Source organism: Dendrobates tinctorius, unplaced genomic scaffold (assembly GCF_039654945.1).
Source record: "Dendrobates tinctorius isolate UK_male_01 unplaced genomic scaffold, ASM3965494v1 ptg000099l, whole genome shotgun sequence".
NCBI lineage: Eukaryota > Metazoa > Chordata > Amphibia > Anura > Dendrobatidae > Dendrobates > Dendrobates tinctorius.
Window position 1 is genome coordinate 9784220 of NW_027361767.1, and position 21412 is coordinate 9805631.

General features: G+C 40.1%; 1 non-coding gene across 1 annotated transcript; it reads left to right on the forward strand.

Moving 5' to 3' along the window:
* The first annotated feature begins 9202 nt into the window (after window positions 1–9202).
* Window positions 9203–9275, forward strand: TRNAK-UUU (transfer RNA lysine (anticodon UUU)). Its single transcript has one exon. It is a non-coding gene; the product is annotated as a tRNA-Lys (tRNA).
* Window positions 9276–21412: the final 12137 nt, after the last annotated feature.

The following is a 21412-nucleotide window of genomic DNA, read 5'->3' on the forward strand; positions in this document are numbered from 1 at the left end:
TTATGATCTGTGTGGAACTAGAGCGAGTACAAAGAAGGGCAACAACTACAATACCCAGAGAGATTAGCAAAAAAGTATTATTTTGTCTAGAAACTGAGGGGTGATCTCATAACCATGTATAAGTATATAAGGGGACAATACAAATATCTCTCCGAGGATCAGTTTATACGGTCACAAGGGGGCATTCTCTGCATCTGGAGGAGAGAAGGTTTTTCCACCAACATAGAAAAGGATGCTTTACTGGTAGGGCAGGGAGAATCTGGAATTCCTTGTCTGAGGAGGTGGGGATGGCGAACTCAGTCAAGGGGTTCAAGAGAGGCCCGGATGTCTTCCTGGAGCGTAACAATATTGTATCTTGCAGTTATTAGGTTCTTTAGAAGGACGTAGATCTGGGGATTTCTTCTGACTTAATATAGGCTGAACTGGACGGACAAATGTCTTTTTTCGGCCTTGCTAACTACAGCTCTGGCAAAAATTAAGAGACCACTGCAAAATCTTCAGTTTGTCTTAATTTTCTCTTTATAGGTATATTTTTGAGTAAAATGTAAATTGCTCTTATATTCTATAAACTACTGACAACATGTCTTCGAATTTCCAAGCACTAAATTTTGTACTTATTTTCAGAAAATGAAAAATGGTCAAAATAGCAAAAAAAATGCAGTGCTTGCAGACCTCAAATAATGCTACGAAAACAAGTTCATAATTATTTAGAAACAACAATACTAATGTTTTATCTCAGGAAGAGTTCAGAAATCAATATTTTGTGGAATAACCATGATTTTTAATCACAGCTTTCATGTGTCTTGGCATGCTTTCCACCAGTCTTTCACACTGCTTTTGGGTGACATTATGCCACTCCTGGTACAAAAATTTAAGCAGTTCTTCTTTGTTTGATGGCTTGTGACTATCCATCTTCCTCACATTCAAGAGGTTTTCAATGGGGTTCAGGTTTGGAGATTGGGCTGGCCATGACAGCGATTTGAGCTAGTGTTCCTTCATCCACACGTTGGTTTACCTAGCCGTGTGGCATGGTGCATTGTTCTGCTGGAAAAGCCAGTCCTCAGAGTTGGGGAACGTTGCCTGAGCAGAAGGAATCAACTATTTTTCCAGGATAACCTTGTATGTGGCTTGATTCACATGTTCTTTGCAAAGATTAACCTGCCCAATTCAAGCCTGGAAATTATGATTTTTGTGGAACTAGAGCAAGTCCAAAAAGGGGCAACAAAATTTAGTAACGGGATGGAACAATCACGGTACCCAGCGATATTATCAGTCGGTAGAGCATCAGACTTTTAATCTGAGGGTCCAGGGTTCAAGTCCCTGTTCGGGCGTAAGCTTTTAATAAATGGTAATGTTATGTAAAATAGGTGAGGTCATCATGGGGGTGCAATGTGGGTGTAACTTGTATGCTGATAAAAGGTCTAAAGAAATTATGATCTGTGTGGAACTAGAGCGAGTACAAAGAAGGGCAACAACTACAATACCCAGAGAGATTAGCAAAAAAGTATTATTTAGTCTAGAAACTGAGGGGTGATCTCATAACCATGTATAAGTATATAAGGGGACAATACAAATATCTCTCCGAGGATCTGTTTATACCAAGGAAGGTGACGGTCACAAGGGGGCATTCTCTGCATCTGGAGGAGAGAAGGTTTTTCCACCAACATAGAAAAGGATTCTTTACTGGTAGGGCAGGGAGAATCTGGAATTCCTTGTCTGAGGAGGTGGGGATGGCGAACTCAGTCAAGGGGTTCAAGAGAGGCCCGGATGTCTTCCTGGAGCGTAACAATATTGTATCTTGCAGTTATTAGGTTCTTTAGAAGGACGTAGATCTGGGGATTTCTTCTGACGGAATATAGGCTGAACTGGACGGACAAATGTCTTTTTTCGGCCTTGCTAACTACAGCTCTGGCAAAAATTAAGAGACCACTGCAAAATCTTCAGTTTGTCTTAATTTTCTCTTTATAGGTATATTTTTGAGTAAAATGTAAATTGCTCTTATATTCTATAAACTACTGACAACATGTCTTCGAATTTCCAAGCACTAAATTTTGTACTTATTTTCAGAAAATGAAAAATGGTCAAAATAGCAAAAAAAATGCAGTGCTTGCAGACCTCAAATAATGCTACGAAAACAAGTTCATAATTATTTAGAAACAACAATACTAATGTTTTATCTCAGGAAGAGTTCAGAAATCAATATTTTGTGGAATAACCATGATTTTTAATCACAGCTTTCATGTGTCTTGGCATGCTTTCCACCAGTCTTTCACACTGCTTTTGGGTGACATTATGCCACTCCTGGTACAAAAATTTAAGCAGTTCTTCTTTGTTTGATGGCTTGTGACTATCCATCTTCCTCACATTCAAGAGGTTTTCAATGGGGTTCAGGTTTGGAGATTGGGCTGGCCATGACAGCGATTTGAGCTAGTGTTCCTTCATCCACACGTTGGTTTACCTAGCCGTGTGGCATGGTGCATTGTTCTGCTGGAAAAGCCAGTCCTCAGAGTTGGGAAACGTTGCCTGAGCAGAAGGAATCAACTATTTTTCCAGGATAACCTTGTATGTGGCTTGATTCACATGTTCTTCGCAAAGATTAACCTGCCCAATTCAAGCCTGGAAATTATGATTTTTGTGGAACTAGAGCAAGTCCAAAAAGGGGCAACAAAATTTAGTAACGGGATGGAAGAATTACGGTACCCAGCGAGATTATCAATGTAGAGACTTTTAATCTGAGGGTCCAGGGTTCAAGTCCCTGTTCGGGCGTAAGCTTTTAATAAATGGTAATGTTATGTAAAATAGGTGAGGTCATCATGGGGGTGCAATGTGGGTGTAACTTGTATGCTGATAAAAGGTCTAAAGAAATTATGATCTGTGTGGAACTAGAGCGAGTACAAAGAAGGGAAACAACTACAATACCCAGAGAGATTAGCAAAAAAGTATTATTTAGTCTAGAAACTGAGGGGTGATCTCATAACCATGTATAAGTATATATCTCTCTATTTAGAAACAACAATACTAATGTTTTATCTCAGGAAGAGTTCAGAAATCAATATTTTGTGGAATAACCATGATTTTTAATCACAGCTTTCATGTGTCTTGGCATGCTTTCCACCAGTCTTTCACACTGCTTTTGGGTGACATTATGCCACTCCTGGTACAAAAATTTAAGCAGTTCTTCTTTGTTTGATGGCTTGTGACTATCCATCTTCCTCACATTCAAGAGGTTTTCAATGGGGTTCAGGTTTGGAGATTGGGCTGGCCATGACAGCGATTTGAGCTAGTGTTCCTTCATCCACACGTTGGTTTACCTAGCCGTGTGGCATGGTGCATTGTTCTGCTGGAAAAGCCAGTCCTCAGAGTTGGGGAACGTTGCCTCAGCAGAAGGAATCAACTATTTTTCCAGGATAACCTTGTATGTGGCTTGATTCACATGTCCTTCGCAAAGATTAACCTGCCCAATTCAAGCCTGGAAATTATGATTTTTGTGGAACTAGAGCAAGTCCAAAAAGGGGCAACAAAATTTAGTAACGGGATGGAACAATTACGGTACCCAGCGATATTATCAGTCGGTAGAGCATCAGACTTTTAATCTGAGGGTCCAGGGTTCAAGTCCCTGTTCGGGCGTAAGCTTTTAATAAATGGTAATGTTATGTAAAATAGGTGAGGTCATCATGGGGGTGCAATGTGGGTGTAACTTGTATGCTGATAAAAGGTCTAAAGAAATTATGATCTGTGTGGAACTAGAGCGAGTACAAAGAAGGGCAACAACTACAATACCCAGAGAGATTAGCAAAAAAGTATTATTTTGTCTAGAAACTGAGGGGTGATCTCATAACCATGTATAAGTATATAAGGGGACAATACAAATATCTCTCCGAGGATCAGTTTATACGGTCACAAGGGGGCATTCTCTGCATCTGGAGGAGAGAAGGTTTTTCCACCAACATAGAAAAGGATTCTTTACTGGTAGGGCAGGGAGAATCTGGAATTCCTTGTCTGAGGAGGTGGGGATGGCGAACTCAGTCAAGGGGTTCAAGAGAGGCCCGGATGTCTTCCTGGAGCGTAACAATATTGTATCTTGCAGTTATTAGGTTCTTTAGAAGGACGTAGATCTGGGGATTTCTTCTGACGGAATATAGGCTGAACTGGACGGACAAATGTCTTTTTTCGGCCTTGCTAACTACAGCTCTGGCAAAAATTAAGAGACCACTGCAAAATCTTCAGTTTGTCTTAATTTTCTCTTTATAGGTATATTTTTGAGTAAAATGTAAATTGCTCTTATATTCTATAAACTACTGACAACATGTCTTCGAATTTCCAAGCACTAAATTTTGTACTTATTTTCAGAAAATGAAAAATGGTCAAAATAGCAAAAAAAATGCAGTGCTTGCAGACCTCAAATAATGCTACGAAAACAAGTTCATAATTATTTAGAAACAACAATACTAATGTTTTATCTCAGGAAGAGTTCAGAAATCAATATTTTGTGGAATAACCATGATTTTTAATCACAGCTTTCATGTGTCTTGGCATGCTTTCCACCAGTCTTTCACACTGCTTTTGGGTGACATTATGCCACTCCTGGTACAAAAATTTAAGCAGTTCTTCTTTGTTTGATGGCTTGTGACTATCCATCTTCCTCACATTCAAGAGGTTTTCAATGGGGTTCAGGTTTGGAGATTGGGCTGGCCATGACAGCGATTTGAGCTAGTGTTCCTTCATCCACACGTTGGTTTACCTAGCCGTGTGGCATGGTGCATTGTTCTGCTGGAAAAGCCAGTCCTCAGAGTTGGGGAACGTTGCCTGAGCAGAAGGAATCAACTATTTTTCCAGGATAACCTTGTATGTGGCTTGATTCACATGTTCTTCGCAAAGATTAACCTGCCCAATTCAAGCCTGGAAATTATGATTTTTGTGGAACTAGAGCAAGTCCAAAAAGGGGCAACAAAATTTAGTAACGGGATGGAACAATCACGGTACCCAGCGATATTATCAGTCGGTAGAGCATCAGACTTTTAATCTGAGGGTCCAGGGTTCAAGTCCCTGTTCGGGCGTAAGCTTTTAATAAATGGTAATGTTATGTAAAATAGGTGAGGTCATCATGGGGGTGCAATGTGGGTGTAACTTGTATGCTGATAAAAGGTCTATAGAAATTATGATCTGTGTGGAACTAGAGCGAGTACAAAGAAGGGCAACAACTACAATACCCAGAGAGATTAGCAAAAAAGTATTATTTAGTCTAGAAACTGAGGGGTGATCTCATAACCATGTATAAGTATATAAGGGGACAATACAAATATCTCTCCGAGGATCTGTTTATACCAAGGAAGGTGACGGTCACAAGGGGGCATTCTCTGCATCTGGAGGAGAGAAGGTTTTTCCACCAACATAGAAAAGGATTCTTTACTGGTAGGGCAGGGAGAATCTGGAATTCCTTGTCTGAGGAGGTGGGGATGGCGAACTCAGTCAAGGGGTTCAAGAGAGGCCCGGATGTCTTCCTGGAGCGTAACAATATTGTATCTTGCAGTTATTAGGTTCTTTAGAAGGACGTAGATCTGGGGATTTCTTCTGACGGAATATAGGCTGAACTGGACGGACAAATGTCTTTTTTCGGCCTTGCTAACTACAGCTCTGGCAAAAATTAAGAGACCACTGCAAAATCTTCAGTTTGTCTTAATTTTCTCTTTATAGGTATATTTTTGAGTAAAATGTAAATTGCTCTTATATTCTATAAACTACTGACAACATGTCTTCGAATTTCCAAGCACTAAATTTTGTACTTATTTTCAGAAAATGAAAAATGGTCAAAATAGCAAAAAAAAAATGCAGTGCTTGCAGACCTCAAATAATGCTACGAAAACAAGTTCATAATTATTTAGAAACAACAATACTAATGTTTTATCTCAGGAAGAGTTCAGAAATCAATATTTTGTGGAATAACCATGATTTTTAATCACAGCTTTCATGTGTCTTGGCATGCTTTCCACCAGTCTTTCACACTGCTTTTGGGTGACATTATGCCACTCCTGGTACAAAAATTTAAGCAGTTCTTCTTTGTTTGATGGCTTGTGACTATCCATCTTCCTCACATTCAAGAGGTTTTCAATGGGGTTCAGGTTTGGAGATTGGGCTGGCCATGACAGCGATTTGAGCTAGTGTTCCTTCATCCACATGTTGGTTTACCTAGCCGTGTGGCATGGTGCATTGTTCTGCTGGAAAAGCCAGTCCTCAGAGTTGGGGAACGTTGCCTGAGCAGAAGGAATCAACTATTTTTCCAGGATAACCTTGTATGTGGCTTGATTCACATGTTCTTCGCAAAGATTAACCTGCCCAATTCAAGCCTGGAAATTATGATTTTTGTGGAACTAGAGCAAGTCCAAAAAGGGGCAACAAAATTTAGTAACGGGATGGAACAATCACGGTACCCAGCGATATTATCAGTCGGTAGAGCATCAGACTTTTAATCTGAGGGTCCAGGGTTCAAGTCCCTGTTCGGGCGTAAGCTTTTAATAAATGGTAATGTTATGTAAAATAGGTGAGGTCATCATGGGGGTGCAATGTGGGTGTAACTTGTATGCTGATAAAAGGTCTATAGAAATTATGATCTGTGTGGAACTAGAGCGAGTACAAAGAAGGGCAACAACTACAATACCCAGAGAGATTAGCAAAAAAGTATTATTTAGTCTAGAAACTGAGGGGTGATCTCATAACCATGTATAAGTATATATCTCTCCGAGGATCTGTTTATACCAAGGAAGGTGATGGTCACAAGGGGGCATTCTCTGCATCTGGAGGAGAGAAGGTTTTTCCACCAACATAGAAAAGGATTCTTTACTGGTAGGGCAGGGAGAATCTGGAATTCCTTGTCTGAGGAGGTGGGGATGGCGAACTCAGTCAAGGGGTTCAAGAGAGGCCCGGATGTCTTCCTGGAGCGTAACAATATTGTATCTTGCAGTTATTAGGTTCTTTAGAAGGACGTAGATCTGGGGATTTCTTCTGACGGAATATAGGCTGAACTGGACGGACAAATGTCTTTTTTCGGCCTTGCTAACTACAGCTCTGGCAAAAATTAAGAGACCACTGCAAAATCTTCAGTTTGTCTTAATTTTCTCTTTATAGGTATATTTTTGAGTAAAATGTAAATTGCTCTTATATTCTATAAACTACTGACAACATGTCTTCGAATTTCCAAGCACTAAATTTTGTACTTATTTTCAGAAAATGAAAAATGGTCAAAATAGCAAAAAAAATGCAGTGCTTGCAGACCTCAAATAATGCTACGAAAACAAGTTCATAATTATTTAGAAACAACAATACTAATGTTTTATCTCAGGAAGAGTTCAGAAATCAATATTTTGTGGAATAACCATGATTTTTAATCACAGCTTTCATGTGTCTTGGCATGCTTTCCACCAGTCTTTCACACTGCTTTTGGGTGACATTATGCCACTCCTGGTACAAAAATTTAAGCAGTTCTTCTTTGTTTGATGGCTTGTGACTATCCATCTTCCTCACATTCAAGAGGTTTTCAATGGGGTTCAGGTTTGGAGATTGGGCTGGCCATGACAGCGATTTGAGCTAGTGTTCCTTCATCCACACGTTGGTTTACCTAGCCGTGTGGCATGGTGCATTGTTCTGCTGGAAAAGCCAGTCCTCAGAGTTGGGGAACGTTGCCTGAGCAGAAGGAATCAACTATTTTTCCAGGATAACCTTGTATGTGGCTTGATTCACATGTCCTTCGCAAAGATTAACCTGCCCAATTCAAGCCTGGAAATTATGATTTTTGTGGAACTAGAGCAAGTCCAAAAAGGGGCAACAAAATTTAGTAACGGGATGGAAGAATTACAGTACCCAGCGAGATTATAAATGTAGAGAGCCCGGATAGCTCAGTCGGTAGAGCATCAGACTTTTAATCTGAGAAATTATGATCTGTGTGGAACTAGAGCGAGTACAAAGAAGGGCAACAACTACAATACCCAGAGAGATTAGCAAAAAAGTATTATTTAGTCTAGAAACTGAGGGTTGATCTCATAACCATGTATAAGTATATATCTCTCCGAGGATCTGTTTATACCAAGGAAGGTGACGGTCACAAGGGGGCATTCTCTGCATCTGGAGGAGAGAAGGTTTTTCCACCAACATAGAAAAGGATTCTTTACTGGTAGGGCAGGGAGAATCTGGAATTCCTTGTCTGAGGAGGTGGGGATGGCGAACTCAGTCAAGGGGTTCAAGAGAGGCCCGGATGTCTTCCTGGAGCGTAACAATATTGTATCTTGCAGTTATTAGGTTCTTTAGAAGGACGTAGATCTGGGGATTTCTTCTGACGGAATATAGGCTGAACTGGACGGACAAATGTCTTTTTTCGGCCTTGCTAACTACAGCTCTGGCAAAAATTAAGAGACCACTGCAAAATCTTCAGTTTGTCTTAATTTTCTCTTTATAGGTATATTTTTGAGTAAAATGTAAATTGCTCTTATATTCTATAAACTACTGACAACATGTCTTCGAATTTCCAAGCACTAAATTTTGTACTTATTTTCAGAAAATGAAAAATGGTCAAAATAGCAAAAAAAATGCAGTGCTTGCAGACCTCAAATAATGCTACGAAAACAAGTTCATAATTATTTAGAAACAACAATACTAATGTTTTATCTCAGGAAGAGTTCAGAAATCAATATTTTGTGGAATAACCATGATTTTTAATCACAGCTTTCATGTGTCTTGGCATGCTTTCCACCAGTCTTTCACACTGCTTTTGGGTGACATTATGCCACTCCTGGTACAAAAATTTAAGCAGTTCTTCTTTGTTTGATGGCTTGTGACTATCCATCTTCCTCACATTCAAGAGGTTTTCAATGGGGTTCAGGTTTGGAGATTGGGCTGGCCATGACAGCGATTTGAGCTAGTGTTCCTTCATCCACACGTTGGTTTACCTAGCCGTGTGGCATGGTGCATTGTTCTGCTGGAAAAGCCAGTCCTCAGAGTTGGGGAACGTTGCCTGAGCAGAAGGAATCAACTATTTTTCCAGGATAACCTTGTATGTGGCTTGATTCACATGTCCTTCGCAAAGATTAACCTGCCCAATTCAAGCCTGGAAATTATGATTTTTGTGGAACTAGAGCAAGTCCAAAAAGGGGCAACAAAATTTAGTAACGGGATGGAAGAATTACAGTACCCAGCGAGATTATCAATGTAGAGACCCCGGATAGCTCAGTCGGTAGAGCATCAGACTTTTAATCTGAGGGTCCAGGGTTCAAGTCCCTGTTCGGGCGTAAACTTTTAATAAATGGTAATGTTATGTAAAATAGGTGAGGTCATCATGGGGGTGCAATGTGGGTGTAACTTGTATGCTGATAAAAGGTCTATAGAAATTATGATCTGTGTGGAACTAGAGCGAGTACAAAGAAGGGCAACAACTACAATACCCAGAGAGATTAGCAAAAAAGTATTATTTAGTGTAGAAACTGAGGGATGATCTCATAACCATGTATAAGTATATATCTCTCTATTTAGAAACAACAATACTAATGTTTTATCTCAGGAAGAGTTCAGAAATCAATATTTTGTGGAATAACCATGATTTTTAATCACAGCTTTCATGTGTCTTGGCATGCTTTCCACCAGTCTTTCACACTGCTTTTGGGTGACATTATGCCACTCCTGGTACAAAAATTTAAGCAGTTCTTCTTTGTTTGATGGCTTGTGACTATCCATCTTCCTCACATTCAAGAGGTTTTCAATGGGGTTCAGGTTTGGAGATTGGGCTGGCCATGACAGCGATTTGAGCTAGTGTTCCTTCATCCACACGTTGGTTTACCTAGCCGTGTGGCATGGTGCATTGTTCTGCTGGAAAAGCCAGTCCTCAGAGTTGGGGAACGTTGCCTCAGCAGAAGGAATCAACTATTTTTCCAGGATAACCTTGTATGTGGCTTGATTCACATGTCCTTCGCAAAGATTAACCTGCCCAATTCAAGCCTGGAAATTATGATTTTTGTGGAACTAGAGCAAGTCCAAAAAGGGGCAACAAAATTTAGTAACGGGATGGAACAATTACGGTACCCAGCGATATTATCAGTCGGTAGAGCATCAGACTTTTAATCTGAGGGTCCAGGGTTCAAGTCCCTGTTCGGGCGTAAGCTTTTAATAAATGGTAATGTTATGTAAAATAGGTGAGGTCATCATGGGGGTGCAATGTGGGTGTAACTTGTATGCTGATAAAAGGTCTAAAGAAATTATGATCTGTGTGGAACTAGAGCGAGTACAAAGAAGGGCAACAACTACAATACCCAGAGAGATTAGCAAAAAAGTATTATTTTGTCTAGAAACTGAGGGGTGATCTCATAACCATGTATAAGTATATAAGGGGACAATACAAATATCTCTCCGAGGATCAGTTTATACGGTCACAAGGGGGCATTCTCTGCATCTGGAGGAGAGAAGGTTTTTCCACCAACATAGAAAAGGATTCTTTACTGGTAGGGCAGGGAGAATCTGGAATTCATTGTCTGAGGAGGTGGGGATGGCGAACTCAGTCAAGGGGTTCAAGAGAGGCCCGGATGTCTTCCTGGAGCGTAACAATATTGTATCTTGCAGTTATTAGGTTCTTTAGAAGGACGTAGATCTGGGGATTTCTTCTGACGGAATATAGGCTGAACTGGACGGACAAATGTCTTTTTTCGGCCTTGCTAACTACAGCTCTGGCAAAAATTAAGAGACCACTGCAAAATCTTCAGTTTGTCTTAATTTTCTCTTTATAGGTATATTTTTGAGTAAAATGTAAATTGCTCTTATATTCTATAAACTACTGACAACATGTCTTCGAATTTCCAAGCACTAAATTTTGTACTTATTTTCAGAAAATGAAAAATGGTCAAAATAGCAAAAAAAATGCAGTGCTTGCAGACCTCAAATAATGCTACGAAAACAAGTTCATAATTATTTAGAAACAACAATACTAATGTTTTATCTCAGGAAGAGTTCAGAAATCAATATTTTGTGGAATAACCATGATTTTTAATCACAGCTTTCATGTGTCTTGGCATGCTTTCCACCAGTCTTTCACACTGCTTTTGGGTGACATTATGCCACTCCTGGTACAAAAATTTAAGCAGTTCTTCTTTGTTTGATGGCTTGTGACTATCCATCTTCCTCACATTCAAGAGGTTTTCAATGGGGTTCAGGTTTGGAGATTGGGCTGGCCATGACAGCGATTTGAGCTAGTGTTCCTTCATCCACACGTTGGTTTACCTAGCCGTGTGGCATGGTGCATTGTTCTGCTGGAAAAGCCAGTCCTCAGAGTTGGGGAACGTTGCCTGAGCAGAAGGAATCAACTATTTTTCCAGGATAACCTTGTATGTGGCTTGATTCACATGTTCTTCGCAAAGATTAACCTGCCCAATTCAAGCCTGGAAATTATGATTTTTGTGGAACTAGAGCAAGTCCAAAAAGGGGCAACAAAATTTAGTAACGGGATGGAACAATCACGGTACCCAGCGATATTATCAGTCGGTAGAGCATCAGACTTTTAATCTGAGGGTCCAGGGTTCAAGTCCCTGTTCGGGCGTAAGCTTTTAATAAATGGTAATGTTATGTAAAATAGGTGAGGTCATCATGGGGGTGCAATGTGGGTGTAACTTGTATGCTGATAAAAGGTCTAAAGAAATTATGATCTGTGTGGAACTAGAGCGAGTACAAAGAAGGGCAACAACTACAATACCCAGAGAGATTAGCAAAAAAGTATTATTTAGTCTAGAAACTGAGGGGTGATCTCATAACCATGTATAAGTATATAAGGGGACAATACAAATATCTCTCCGAGGATCTGTTTATACCAAGGAAGGTGACGGTCACAAGGGGCATTCTCTGCATCTGGAGGAGAGAAGGTTTTTCCACCAACATAGAAAAGGATTCTTTACTGGTAGGGCAGGGAGAATCTGGAATTCCTTGTCTGAGGAGGTGGGGATGGCGAACTCAGTCAAGGGGTTCAAGAGAGGCCCGGATGTCTTCCTGGAGCGCAACAATATTGTATCTTGCAGTTATTAGGTTCTTTAGAAGGACGTAGATCTGGGGATTTCTTCTGACGGAATATAGGCTGAACTGGACGGACAAATGTCTTTTTTCGGCCTTGCTAACTACAGCTCTGGCAAAAATTAAGAGACCACTGCAAAATCTTCAGTTTGTCTTAATTTTCTCTTTATAGGTATATTTTTGAGTAAAATGTAAATTGCTCTTATATTCTATAAACTACTGACAACATGTCTTCGAATTTCCAAGCACTAAATTTTGTACTTATTTTCAGAAAATGAAAAATGGTCAAAATAGCAAAAAAAATGCAGTGCTTGCAGACCTCAAATAATGCTACGAAAACAAGTTCATAATTATTTAGAAACAACAATACTAATGTTTTATCTCTTGAAGAGTTCAGAAATCAATATTTTGTGGAATAACCATGATTTTTAATCACAGCTTTCATGTGTCTTGGCATGCTTTCCACCAGTCTTTCACACTGCTTTTGGGTGACATTATGCCACTCCTGGTACAAAAATGTAAGCAGTTCTTCTTTGTTTGATGGCTTGTGACTATCCATCTTCCTCACATTCAAGAGGTTTTCAATGGGGTTCAGGTTTGGAGATTGGGCTGGCCATGACAGCGATTTGAGCTAGTGTTCCTTCATCCACACGTTGGTTTACCTAGCCGTGTGGCATGGTGCATTGTTCTGCTGGAAAAGCCAGTCCTCAGAGTTCTGAAACGTTGCCTGAGCAGAAGGAATCAACTATTTTTCCAGGATAACCTTGTATGTGGCTTGATTCACATGTTCTTCGCAAAGATTAACCTGCCCAATTCAAGCCTGGAAATTATGATTTTTGTGGAACTAGAGCAAGTCCAAAAAGGGGCAACAAAATTTAGTAACGGGATGGAAGAATTACGGTACCCAGCGAGATTATCAATGTAGAGACTTTTAATCTGAGGGTCCAGGGTTCAAGTCCCTGTTCGGGCGTAAGCTTTTAATAAATGGTAATGTTATGTAAAATAGGTGAGGTCATCATGGGGGTGCAATGTGGGTGTAACTTGTATGCTGATAAAAGGTCTAAAGAAATTATGATCTGTGTGGAACTAGAGCGAGTACAAAGAAGGGCAACAACTACAATACCCAGAGAGATTAGCAAAAAAGTATTATTTAGTCTAGAAACTGAGGGGTGATCTCATAACCATGTATAAGTATATATCTCTCTATTTAGAAACAACAATACTAATGTTTTATCTCAGGAAGAGTTCAGAAATCAATATTTTGTGGAATAACCATGATTTTTAATCACAGCTTTCATGTGTCTTGGCATGCTTTCCACCAGTCTTTCACACTGCTTTTGGGTGACATTATGCCACTCCTGGTACAAAAATTTAAGCAGTTCTTCTTTGTTTGATGGCTTGTGACTATCCATCTTCCTCACATTCAAGAGGTTTTCAATGGGGTTCAGGTTTGGAGATTGGGCTGGCCATGACAGCGATTTGAGCTAGTGTTCCTTCATCCACACGTTGGTTTACCTAGCCGTGTGGCATGGTGCATTGTTCTGCTGGAAAAGCCAGTCCTCAGAGTTGGGGAACGTTGCCTCAGCAGAAGGAATCAACTATTTTTCCAGGATAACCTTGTATGTGGCTTGATTCACATGTCCTTCGCAAAGATTAACCTGCCCAATTCAAGCCTGGAAATTATGATTTTTGTGGAACTAGAGCAAGTCCAAAAAGGGGCAACAAAATTTAGTAACGGGATGGAACAATTACGGTACCCAGCGATATTATCAGTCAGTAGAGCATCAGACTTTTAATCTGAGGGTCCAGGGTTCAAGTCCCTGTTCGGGCGTAAGCTTTTAATAAATGGTAATGTTATGTAAAATAGGTGAGGTCATCATGGGGGTGCAATGTGGGTGTAACTTGTATGCTGATAAAAGGTCTAAAGAAATTATGATCTGTGTGGAACTAGAGCGAGTACAAAGAAGGGCAACAACTACAATACCCAGAGAGATTAGCAAAAAAGTATTATTTTGTCTAGAAACTGAGGGGTGATCTCATAACCATGTATAAGTATATAAGGGGACAATACAAATATCTCTCCGAGGATCAGTTTATACGGTCACAAGGGGGCATTCTCTGCATCTGGAGGAGAGAAGGTTTTTCCACCAACATAGAAAAGGATTCTTTACTGGTAGGGCAGGGAGAATCTGGAATTCCTTGTCTGAGGAGGTGGGGATGGCGAACTCAGTCAAGGGGTTCAAGAGAGGCCCGGATGTCTTCCTGGAGCGTAACAATATTGTATCTTGCAGTTATTAGGTTCTTTAGAAGGACGTAGATCTGGGGATTTCTTCTGACGGAATATAGGCTGAACTGGACGGACAAATGTCTTTTTTCGGCCTTGCTAACTACAGCTCTGGCAAAAATTAAGAGACCACTGCAAAATCTTCAGTTTGTCTTAATTTTCTCTTTATAGGTATATTTTTGAGTAAAATGTAAATTGCTCTTATATTCTATAAACTACTGACAACATGTCTTCGAATTTCCAAGCACTAAATTTTGTACTTATTTTCAGAAAATGAAAAATGGTCAAAATAGCAAAAAAAATGCAGTGCTTGCAGACCTCAAATAATGCTACGAAAACAAGTTCATAATTATTTAGAAACAACAATACTAATGTTTTATCTCAGGAAGAGTTCAGAAATCAATATTTTGTGGAATAACCATGATTTTTAATCACAGCTTTCATGTGTCTTGGCATGCTTTCCACCAGTCTTTCACACTGCTTTTGGGTGACATTATGCCACTCCTGGTACAAAAATTTAAGCAGTTCTTCTTTGTTTGATGGCTTGTGACTATCCATCTTCCTCACATTCAAGAGGTTTTCAATGGGGTTCAGGTTTGGAGATTGGGCTGGCCATGACAGCGATTTGAGCTAGTGTTCCTTCATCCACACGTTGGTTTACCTAGCCGTGTGGCATGGTGCATTGTTCTGCTGGAAAAGCCAGTCCTCAGAGTTGGGGAACGTTGCCTGAGCAGAAGGAATCAACTATTTTTCCAGGATAACCTTGTATGTGGCTTGATTCACATGTTCTTCGCAAAGATTAACCTGCCCAATTCAAGCCTGGAAATTATGATTTTTGTGGAACTAGAGCAAGTCCAAAAAGGGGCAACAAAATTTAGTAACGGGATGGAACAATCACGGTACCCAGCGATATTATCAGTCGGTAGAGCATCAGACTTTTAATCTGAGGGTCCAGGGTTCAAGTCCCTGTTCGGGCGTAAGCTTTTAATAAATGGTAATGTTATGTAAAATAGGTGAGGTCATCATGGGGGTGCAATGTGGGTGTAACTTGTATGCTGATAAAAGGTCTATAGAAATTATGATCTGTGTGGAACTAGAGCGAGTACAAAGAAGGGCAACAACTACAATACCCAGAGAGATTAGCAAAAAAGTATTATTTAGTCTAGAAACTGAGGGGTGATCTCATAACCATGTATAAGTATATAAGGGGACAATACAAATATCTCTCCGAGGATCTGTTTATACCAAGGAAGGTGACGGTCACAAGGGGGCATTCTCTGCATCTGGAGGAGAGAAGGTTTTTCCACCAACATAGAAAAGGATTCTTTACTGGTAGGGCAGGGAGAATCTGGAATTCCTTGTCTGAGGAGGTGGGGATGGCGAACTCAGTCAAGGGGTTCAAGAGAGGCCCGGATGTCTTCCTGGAGCGTAACAATATTGTATCTTGCAGTTATTAGGTTCTTTAGAAGGACGTAGATCTGGGGATTTCTTCTGACGGAATATAGGCTGAACTGGACGGACAAATGTCTTTTTTCGGCCTTGCTAACTACAGCTCTGGTAAAAATTAAGAGACCACTGCAAAATCTTCAGTTTGTCTTAATTTTCTCTTTATAGGTATATTTTTGAGTAAAATGTAAATTGCTCTTATATTCTATAAACTACTGACAACATGTCTTCGAATTTCCAAGCACTAAATTTTGTACTTATTTTCAGAAAATGAAAAATGGTCAAAATAGCAAAAAAAATGCAGTGCTTGCAGACCTCAAATAATGCTACGAAAACAAGTTCATAATTATTTAGAAACAACAATACTAATGTTTTATCTCAGGAAGAGTTCAGAAATCAATATTTTGTGGAATAACCATGATTTTTAATCACAGCTTTCATGTGTCTTGGCATGCTTTCCACCAGTCTTTCACACTGCTTTTGGGTGACATTATGCCACTCCTGGTACAAAAATTTAAGCAGTTCTTCTTTGTTTGATGGCTTGTGACTATCCATCTTCCTCACATTCAAGAGGTTTTCAATGGGGTTCAGGTTTGGAGATTGGGCTGGCCATGACAGCGATTTGAGCTAGTGTTCCTTCATCCACATGTTGGTTTACCTAGCCGTGTGGCATGGTGCATTGTTCTGCTGGAAAAGCCAGTCCTCAGAGTTGGGGAACGTTGCCTGAGCAGAAGGAATCAACTATTTTTCCAGGATAACCTTGTATGTGGCTTGATTCACATGTTCTTCGCAAAGATTAACCTGCCCAATTCAAGCCTGGAAATTATGATTTTTGTGGAACTAGAGCAAGTCCAAAAAGGGGCAACAAAATTTAGTAACGGGATGGAACAATCACGGTACCCAGCGATATTATCAGTCGGTAGAGCATCAGACTTTTAATCTGAGGGTCCAGGGTTCAAGTCCCTGTTCGGGCGTAAGCTTTTAATAAATGGTAATGTTATGTAAAATAGGTGAGGTCATCATGGGGGTGCAATGTGGGTGTAACTTGTATGCTGATAAAAGGTCTATAGAAATTATGATCTGTGTGGAACTAGAGCGAGTACAAAGAAGCTCAACAACTATAATACCCAGAGAGATTAGCAAAAAAGTATTATTTAGTCTAGAAACTGAGGGGTGATCTCATAACCATGTATAAGTATATATCTCTCCGAGGATCTGTTTATACCAAGGAAGGTGATGGTCACAAGGGGGCATTCTCTGCATCTGGAGGAGAGAAGGTTTTTCCACCAACATAGAAAAGGATTCTTTACTGGTAGGGCAGGGAGAATCTGGAATTCCTTGTCTGAGGAGGTGGGGATGGCGAACTCAGTCAAGGGGTTCAAGAGAGGCCCGGATGTCTTCCTGGAGCGTAACAATATTGTATCTTGCAGTTATTAGGTTCTTTAGAAGGACGTAGATCTGGGGATTTCTTCTGACGGAATATAGGCTGAACTGGACGGACAAATGTCTTTTTTCGGCCTTGCTAACTACAGCTCTGGCAAAAATTAAGAGACCACTGCAAAATCTTCAGTTTGTCTTAATTTTCTCTTTATAGGTATATTTTTGAGTAAAATGTAAATTGCTCTTATATTCTATAAACTACTGACAACATGTCTTCGAATTTCCAAGCACTAAATTTTGTACTTATTTTCAGAAAATGAAAAATGGTCAAAATAGCAAAAAAAATGCAGTGCTTGCAGACCTCAAATAATGCTACGAAAACAAGTTCATAATTATTTAGAAACAACAATACTAATGTTTTATCTCAGGAAGAGTTCAGAAATCAATATTTTGTGGAATAACCATGATTTTTAATCACAGCTTTCATGTGTCTTGGCATGCTTTCCACCAGTCTTTCACACTGCTTTTGGGTGACATTATGCCACTCCTGGTACAAAAATTTAAGCAGTTCTTCTTTGTTTGATGGCTTGTGACTATCCATCTTCCTCACATTCAAGAGGTTTTCAATGGGGTTCAGGTTTGGAGATTGGGCTGGCCATGACAGCGATTTGAGCTAGTGTTCCTTCATCCACACGTTGGTTTACCTAGCCGTGTGGCATGGTGCATTGTTCTGCTGGAAAAGCCAGTCCTCAGAGTTGGGGAACGTTGCCTGAGCAGAAGGAATCAACTATTTTTCCAGGATAACCTTGTATGTGGCTTGATTCACATGTCCTTCGCAAAGATTAACCTGCCCAATTCAAGCCTGGAAATTATGATTTTTGTGGAACTAGAGCAAGTCCAAAAAGGGGCAACAAAATTTAGTAACGGGATGGAAGAATTACAGTACCCAGCGAGATTATAAATGTAGAGAGCCCGGATAGCTCAGTCGGTAGAGCATCAGACTTTTAATCTGAGAAATTATGATCTGTGTGGAACTAGAGCGAGTACAAAGAAGGGCAACAACTACAATACCCAGAGAGATTAGCAAAAAAGTATTATTTAGTCTAGAAACTGAGGGTTGATCTCATAACCATGTATAAGTATATATCTCTCCGAGGATCTGTTTATACCAAGGAAGGTGACGGTCACAAGGGGGCATTCTCTGCATCTGGAGGAGAGAAGGTTTTTCCACCAACATAGAAAAGGATTCTTTACTGGTAGGGCAGGGAGAATCTGGAATTCCTTGTCTGAGGAGGTGGGGATGGCGAACTCAGTCAAGGGGTTCAAGAGAGGCCCGGATGTCTTCCTGGAGCGTAACAATATTGTATCTTGCAGTTATTAGGTTCTTTAGAAGGACGTAGATCTGGGGATTTCTTCTGACGGAATATAGGCTGAACTGGACGGACAAATGTCTTTTTTCGGCCTTGCTAACTACAGCTCTGGCAAAAATTAAGAGACCACTGCAAAATCTTCAGTTTGTCTTAATTTTCTCTTTATAGGTATATTTTTGAGTAAAATGTAAATTGCTCTTATATTCTATAAACTACTGACAACATGTCTTCGAATTTCCAAGCACTAAATTTTGTACTTATTTTCAGAAAATGAAAAATGGTCAAAATAGCAAAAAAAATGCAGTGCTTGCAGACCTCAAATAATGCTACGAAAACAAGTTCATAATTATTTAGAAAGAACAATACTAATGTTTTATCTCAGGAAGAGTTCAGAAATCAATATTTTGTGGAATAACCATGATTTTTAATCACAGCTTTCATGTGTCTTGGCATGCTTTCCACCAGTCTTTCACACTGCTTTTGGGTGACATTATGCCACTCCTGGTACAAAAATTTAAGCAGTTCTTCTTTGTTTGATGGCTTGTGACTATCCATCTTCCTCACATTCAAGAGGTTTTCAATGGGGTTCAGGTTTGGAGATTGGGCTGGCCATGACAGCGATTTGAGCTAGTGTTCCTTCATCCACACGTTGGTTTACCTAGCCGTGTGGCATGGTGCATTGTTCTGCTGGAAAAGCCAGTCCTCAGAGTTGGGGAACGTTGCCTGAGCAGAAGGAATCAACTATTTTTCCAGGATAACCTTGTATGTGGCTTGATTCACATGTCCTTCGCAAAGATTAACCTGCCCAATTCAAGCCTGGAAATTATGATTTTTGTGGAACTAGAGCAAGTCCAAAAAGGGGCAACAAAATTTAGTAACGGGATGGAACAATTACGGTACCCAGCGATATTATCAGTCGGTAGAGCATCAGACTTTTAATCTGAGGGTCCAGGGTTCAAGTCCCTGTTCGGGCGTAAGCTTTTAATAAATGGTAATGTTATGTAAAATAGGTGAGGTCATCATGGGGGTGCAATGTGGGTGTAACTTGTATGCTGATAAAAGGTCTAAAGAAATTATGATCTGTGTGGAACTAGAGCGAGTACAAAGAAGGGCAACAACTACAATACCCAGAGAGATTAGCAAAAAAGTATTATTTTGTCTAGAAACTGAGGGGTGATCTCATAACCATGTATAAGTATAAAAGGGGACAATACAAATATCTCTCCGAGGATCAGTTTATACGGTCACAAGGGGGCATTCTCTGCATCTGGAGGAGAGAAGGTTTTTCCACCAACATAGAAAAGGATTCTTTACTGGTAGGGCAGGGAGAATCTGGAATTCATTGTCTGAGGAGGTGGGGATGGCGAACTCAGTCAAGGGGTTCAAGAGAGGCCCGGATGTCTTCCTGGAGCGTAACAATATTGTATCTTGCAGTTATTAGGTTCTTTAGAAGGACGTAGATCTGGGGATTTCTTCTGACGGAATATAGGCTGAACTGGACGGACAAATGTCTTTTTTCGGCCTTGCTAACTACAGCTCTGGCAAAAATTAAGAGACCACTGCAAAATCTTCAGTTTGTCTTAATTTTCTCTTTATAGGTATATTTTTGAGTAAAATGTAAATTGCTCTTATATTCTATAAACTACTGACAACATGTCTTCGAATTTCCAAGCACTAAATTTTGTACTTATTTTCAGAAAATGAAAAATGGTCAAAATAGCAAAAAAAATGCAGTGCTTGCAGACCTCAAATAATGCTACGAAAACAAGTTCATAATTATTTAGAAACAACAATACTAATGTTTTATCTCAGGAAGAGTTCAGAAATCAATATTTTGTGGAATAACCATGATTTTTAATCACAGCTTTCATGTGTCTTGGCATGCTTTCCACCAGTCTTTCACACTGCTTTTGGGTGACATTATGCCACTCCTGGTACAAAAATTTAAGCAGTTCTTCTTTGTTTGATGGCTTGTGACTATCCATCTTCCTCACATTCAAGAGGTTTTCAATGGGGTTCAGGTTTGGAGATTGGGCTGGCCATGACAGCGATTTGAGCTAGTGTTCCTTCATCCACACGTTGGTTTACCTAGCCGTGTGGCATGGTGCATTGTTCTGCTGGAAAAGCCAGTCCTCAGAGTTGGGGAACGTTGCCTGAGCAGAAGGAATCAACTATTTTTCCAGGATAACCTTGTATGTGGCTTGATTCACATGTTCTTCGCAAAGATTAACCTGCCCAATTCAAGCCTGGAAATTATGATTTTTGTGGAACTAGAGCAAGTCCAAAAAGGGGCAACAAAATTTAGTAACGGGATGGAACAATCACGGTACCCAGCGATATTATCAGTCGGTAGAGCATCAGACTTTTAATCTGAGGGTCCAGGGTTCAAGTCCCTGTTCGGGCGTAAGCTTTTAATAAATGGTAATGTTATGTAAAATAGGTGAGGTCATCATGGGGGTGCAATGTGGGTGTAACTTGTATGCTGATAAAAGGTCTAAAGAAATTATGATCTGTGTGGAACTAGAGCGAGTACAAAGAAGGGCAACAACTACAATACCCAGAGAGATTAGCAAAAAAGTATTATTTAGTCTAGAAACTGAGGGGTGATCTCATAACCATGTATAAGTATATAAGGGGACAATACAAATATCTCTCCGAGGATCTGTTTATACCAAGGAAGGTGACGGTCACAAGGGGCATTCTCTGCATCTGGAGGAGAGAAGGTTTTTCCACCAACATAGAAAAGGATTCTTTACTGGTAGGGCAGGGAGAATCTGGAATTCCTTGTCTGAGGAGGTGGGGATGGCGAACTCAGTCAAGGGGTTCAAGAGAGGCCCGGATGTCTTCCTGGAGCGCAACAATATTGTATCTTGCAGTTATTAGGTTCTTTAGAAGGACGTAG